The following is a 6,667-nucleotide window of genomic DNA, read 5'->3' as shown; positions in this document are numbered from 1 at the left end:
AATAAAATTAACACTTAAAAAACATTAATAAAATTAACATTTAAAAAACATTAATTAAATTAACATTTAAAAAAATATAATAAAATTAAATAAAAAAAACTATATGAACAGTGCAAGTGAATTGCAATGTACACGTGAACAGTGCAATTCACTGTGAATAAAATTAACACTTAAAAAACATTAATAAAATTAAAAAATATTAATAAAATTAACACTTAAAAAATATTAATAAAATTAACATTTAAAAAACATTAATTAAATTAACATTTAAAAAAATATAATAAAATTAAATAAAAAAAACTGTATGAATAGTGCAGTGAATTGCACTTTTCATGTTAATTGCAATGTTCACTGAATAGTGCAATTAAAATGTACAGTGAATGAAAAGTAATATTTATCTATTTTTTATTAATTGTGTTTAAAACGTAAAAATATTGTATGAAATCATAAACAATAAATTAATTTTTTTTTATTAACTACAAATTATATTTTAATTAAAACATAACCGCATCCACGCAAATAAACAGCACCTACGTCTTTTTGGCTACGGGATCACGACGTCTGTGGGGACCAGTTGTGACCCGAGATGGTCACACCAACCTAGGTCACATCCCGGCTCATGTTCTATGAAAGAAAAGAAAAAAAGAAAAAAGCATTTTGATTTTTTAGCGTTCCGACAAAAAATCTAGTGGGGTACTACGGTCATTGACCAATGCGTAGGACACCTGTTATTTGCGTGTGGTTTCGTTTCAAAAGAGGATGCAAAGAGCTATGATTGGTTGTTTAAGGGCATCTTTTTATGTTTTTTTTTTTTTTAATAATGTATGTATATATGATTTTCTTATATGCAACTCAGAGAAAAAAAACCATTTTAAGAAATAAACAAAATTCTCTAAAGAACCAGGGACGAAAGAAAGAAAATGGTAGCAGAAAATGTGGCAGAGGCAAGACCTTCTAACATAATAGACTAAAAATTTAATCCTTTTTTTTTTTAAGGGAAGTATGACGTGAAAAATAAAATCGGCCTCCTTAAATTAAATTCGTTATCTATTCCTTAAATTGAAACGTGGAATGCTGCTCATAATTTGTTAAAGTAATCAAGACTGGCCACCAAGTGCATCCTTGTAGGGGATTGGCGCAGCAGTAATAGGTTCTCTTTTTGAAGAAAATTACTGGTGCTAGACCATTGTTGTTAATTTTCCATCTCAAGAAATTAAGAAATATTAATGTCCAAGTAAAATGTAAGAAAACTCAGATTCCTTCAAGACTAATAAAAAGATAATAAAAATTCCAGTATTGATTTCAGAAAGAAGAAACAATATTTAAATGCTAAAGCCAAAACAATTTCTTCGAGGATATCATCTCACGATCTGGAAAAATAAATAACAGGAGAATATCATCTAAAAATGTTCCCATGAGGGCCAAAATATTTCATTTCTTATAAAAATAATAGAGATAGAAGATCAAATATTTTTTTAAAAAAATATTTTTTATTTTTATATGTTTTTTGAAATTATTTTTAGATTAATACCCCTTATCTTTTTTATTTTATTTAGGATTTTTTCAAATGATAATTTTTTTAAATAAATTTATTTTCTGAGATCATTTATTTTTTAATAACACAAATATCTGGACTAATTTAAATCAATTTATACATACCTCACTTAATTCTATTAATTATAAAATTAATAATTATATAAATAAAATCACAAAGTTATAATTATTAAAAAACAGACCTAAAATCTAATCACTCCCCTCGTAATTTTAAACGTCTGTTTTTTCTTTTTTCAGGTGTTAACTCACGGTCCCTGTCAACCGACTCAGCGACCGTGCTCGCATATTATATTATCTCCAATGTGATTCCATTTCTACCTCTTTCACTAATATGTCCATAAAAAAATGCACCAACACCGAGGCATCACCAGTTCAATTTAAGAGCCCACAAAAACACCAAGTAATCACACGCGCACAAAAACACCAAGACATAACCAGTTCTATTTAAGAGCACCCAAACCTTGCTATCCATATGGTTACATCTCCTTATTCACAAAATATTAAGCGTTCCCTCTGGCTCTGCTAACTGGTCTCCTCCTGTGTCCCCCCCTCAAATTTGGTAACATTATCAATGCTCTTATTTTCTTCTAATTAAGCATTCCTTTTTTGTAGTTTTAAGCAATGGATGGTTACATCAAGGTCGTTAAAGAAACAATTTTACTCTTAAAATTTTATAATTTTATGAGTTAATATATATTTAATATGTTAAATTGGATTAAAACTTGAAAATTAATAAAATCAATCAAACTTGATCAAATTTGTTCAAACTTGATAAAATCAGATCAATTTTATGAGTTTTAAAAAAATTTAAAATTATATATTTTGATAATATGTACCTTAACATTTTCATTGTTTTAAATTTATATCTTACAAAACATGGCCAATTTGATAATCAAGAATTTAATTTTAACTATGATTATTATAATTTTTTTAAAGATACAAATTATTTGTGGATTTTATTTTCATAAAATTAAAATACATGCTCATTCTTTATAATTTCTTATGTAAACTATTAACATATTAATTAATATATTACTCTGTTTTAAGTGGCAGATATATAGAATAAAAGTTGTAAATTAGCATGTTTGACCCATGTGGTCTATTAAAATTTAAAAATATTTGTTTTCATAAATAAGAAGTAAGGGAGTCAGTTTATCCAAGAAGTAAAGGAATCAATGTAAATAAAATAAAAATGTTTGGAATTTTTTATTATTTATTTTAATTGTGTTATATTGTTAATTATTACTTGATTGAAATTGTTAATATACAATTAATTAAAATATTTTACTTGTAATTTACGATCTTATCATCTGAATTTACAATTCAAACTTGTATTGTATATTACATGTAGTGGGGTGTTTGGTTGCGTGGTTGCTTCTGCTTTTGAAGCAACCACAACAACTCATCTGTTTAGTAATGCTCCAATGATAGATTTTTACTGGTGAGGCATATTATTATTAATTGTGGCACGGCTACAGATTTGCAAGAAATAGCAAATTGCTATCTTTTAAGCTGGAAGCTCATGAACAGTGGAGTGTGCTCCACTGTTCTGGTCGGACCAGTACGATTCAACGCTAAAAATGCGTTGAACCAGGTTTGATCCAACAAAATAAAAAAAATATTTTTTTTATTTTAATTGTGTTTTATTTAAAAAACTAGTATTAAATATTATTCAATAACACTACATAAATTAGACGAAAATTACTTGATAATGTAATATTTACAAAATTTGATCACAATCCCAATTTTATTCTTGATTATATTTTACCTATGTTGTTTTGCTCTTAAAAAATTTAATGGAATAATAAATTTTTTTTTATATAAAGTATTATTTATTTCATGATATAATAGTAATAGTTAAATTTATAATATTTAAATTAAAAATGATTAATATTAATATATATTTTTTAAAATTATTTTATAATCTCAATTTCAAAAATATTTTTAACCAAACGTATTAAATTATTTTTTTTAACTTTAATTTTAATCATAGTTTTAACTAAATATCTATTTTTCAAACTATCTCAACTAAAAATATTTTTTAGAAAATATTTTTTTTACAACAATACTAAATATAGCTGTAATATTAAAAAAACATTTTTGGCACAAGACTCGGCCACAGCAGACTACTCCTCAGCTGCTAAAGGAGGACTTGCTGGTGTCCTCGTCATGCTCCTTGCTATCGTCGTTTATGTATTCTTCAAGCGCCGATTTGAGGTGGGTGTTGTAATGCCAGAGAGGAGCGTCCATGCTGGGAAATAAGGAGGCAGCATGTAATAAGAAATTGAAGCTGATTAAGATTCATATAATGACATTCTTTTAATTTTCCAATATTAACGTTTTTGTATCAAATGCAGATTTTTCAAGGTAGCAGAGTTAATTATATTCATTCGATTTAATTTTTATAAAAAAATAATTAAATTAATTTTAAAAAAAAACTAAAATTGATTTCAACTTACTAGTTCCAGTTGGGTTCGATTTAATTTTTATAATAAAACCCAATTAAACTGGTTTAATTCTATTTTTTAATTAGATTTTTTTTTCTAGTTTTTTCAATTTCAATTTTATTTGGTTTCATTTTTTAATTTAAAGTTATAAAACAGCATTGAGTTGGTTGATTTTTTTAAATTTTAATTTGTTTAATTGATTTTCTTTGTGATTTAATTTTTTTAACTAATTTTTTTATTTTTTTCAGACCCTGACATGAAGTACTCGGGCGTCTCGACCCTTTATTTTTTGTTTCATCAGCTGTATTACTACAGATAAATATTTGGTCTGTTTTCTCGTAATAAAAAAATTCCAGATAATTTGTACTTTTTATGGTATGAATTTTGTATTGGAGTTAGACTAATATCTTCAATTAAAATCGTCAAAGTAGGTAAGGAATTGTGGGCTTTTTCTTTATTTTTTTTTTTGTGGGTTTTAACCACGTGCAATTTTCTTATCTGCTGGAGCTTGCTTTAGGAGCTTTCTTTTTATAGTCTCTTTTTAACGAAAACAAGGTCGTCCATAAAACAAACACTCACCAGTCACCACAGCAGTCACAGCCAAAGTCTTTGTTAAATCTATCGCGGAACCCACTCCATGTCAAACCAATCGTGTTTCGGTGCGTTGAGTGTCGGATCGGTGCCAACTCCATCTCCTCTGCATGTTGAAGAGGGCGGTTTTTCTCGCCGCCATCCAACGAGGGAGCCTTCGGTTGCTTTCGCTTCTTCTTCTTTTTTTCGACCAACTTCCGCCGCTGGTGGAGTTCCTAGCGGCTTGGTCCTGGACGGTTGCGTTGGCTGTCGTGATAGCTTGAGTCTGTCGGAGTTTTCGCTTTTCGTGTTCTTTTTTTTGGCTCCTGGCAGGTGGATCGTTTCGTTGTTGACGACTATGCCGTGGTTTGGTGGTTATGTTGGTAACTGGTTCAATGGCTATGTTGGTGTTGGGCGTGCCATGGAGGAATTGCGCTGGGCAGCTGGGTTTTTTTTTTAGAGGGAGATGAGAATTGCCAGGGCAGATGGGTTGCGGTGGCGGTCCGTGAGTGGCGGTCCGTGGGTTCTGGCTTTGTTGAGTACAGAGGCATTAATCTTCTATTACAAAGAAAAAAAATAGCAACCGCGACCTGGAGGAAGGGAGAGACAGAAGGAGATTAAAATTATCGACCTTGACCGGTAATTTTCTTTGATTTTCTTAAATGGATCTTTGAATTAATTGTTTATTATTACTATATTGGTTGGTTGATAGCTCCTCCCCAGTGGAGGAGTGTTGTGTTGCAGTGATGGGCATGCTAATTTCTGTGTTTTAATAACTGATTGGTTGAATGAAATGAATTGGCAGACTATGGAAAGGAGCAGGACATGGGAATCGAAGCATTGGAAGCCATGCTTATGGATGGTGAATTTGGAGGTGCTCCTCCCTTTTTTTTCTTTTTGATTTTTTCAAAGCAACCAAACATTATCAGAAATTTATTAAATAGCAACGGATTACTGATAAAATATTTTTGTGGATAATTTAAAATTGAAATTATCAATAATTATATTTCATATATAATTCAGTTGGTAATTATTAATAAATTTTTTTTGTCAATAATTATTGATTGAATTACGGATAGAAACGTCACCATCGTAAAAAAAACAAGTCACTAATATGGAGATTTTGACGGGTTATTTTTTCAGACGGAATTACCGATGAATTTAAAAAGACAGGTCGTACAACGACTGCTGCTTGTATTGCCAACGAATTTGAAATGACAAATTCATACGATGACATGTTGATTGTACTGTTAGAATCATCGACGGTTTCATCAACGGAAAATCCATCAGTGAAACCATCGAGAAAAAATAATATATATTCACTTGTCCACCTTTTCCTCTTTTATTTCTCCTTCTTCCTAATCTTAACTCTCCCCAACTGCAACCAACTCCCCATCCCCCCAAACAAAAATCTCCCTCATATCAGCAAATCAAATCAAGTTATATTTCTTGAAGTTTTGTGGTCATAACATCCGTGTTCTGATTTACCGATGGATTTTATCAATTTTTGTAAGTAATTCTTTCTTTTTAAATCTTAACATTTAATTAAATGTCAATTTTATTGTTTTTTTAGTATATGTATTTTGTTAGTAAATGTACATGTTTTATTGTTATTTGTCAAACAAACTTGTAGTATATGAATGTATAATTCTATACCTGTTATGGTTTGTTTTAGATTTTATAAGATTGTATTTGTTTATAAATTGGTAAAACTTTATGGAACTATCGAAGTACATGTGCTGTTTTGAAATAATTAATAACTTACTTATTGGGTCTGTTTAAAGTTTTGTCAATGGTATTGCGGAGTGATAATTTCTCTGTAAATTTATATATTTTAATTTGTATGGACGTTGATAAATGATAATGAATTTTTAATATTTATGAGAAGTTGTGATTGGTTTGTTGGATAATCTCAAGGTAAAGTAATATTTTTGCAAGTTTATGTACCTAACTTAGTTAATTAATACATTATATCTTCATAATTTTATAGAGGTTCGATATAAATCATGGATGATCGTTTATAGATGTATTGAGATTTACTCCAAGGATTGCGGAGGATGAATTATTGTAACGGGGTTCAGGGTTTTATTAATTTC

Source organism: Populus euphratica, unplaced genomic scaffold, assembly GCF_000495115.2.
Source record: "Populus euphratica unplaced genomic scaffold, PopEup_1.0 scaffold945.1, whole genome shotgun sequence".
In the NCBI taxonomy this organism is placed as follows: Eukaryota; Viridiplantae; Streptophyta; class Magnoliopsida; order Malpighiales; family Salicaceae; genus Populus; species Populus euphratica.
This window is presented reverse-complemented; position numbering follows the sequence as displayed.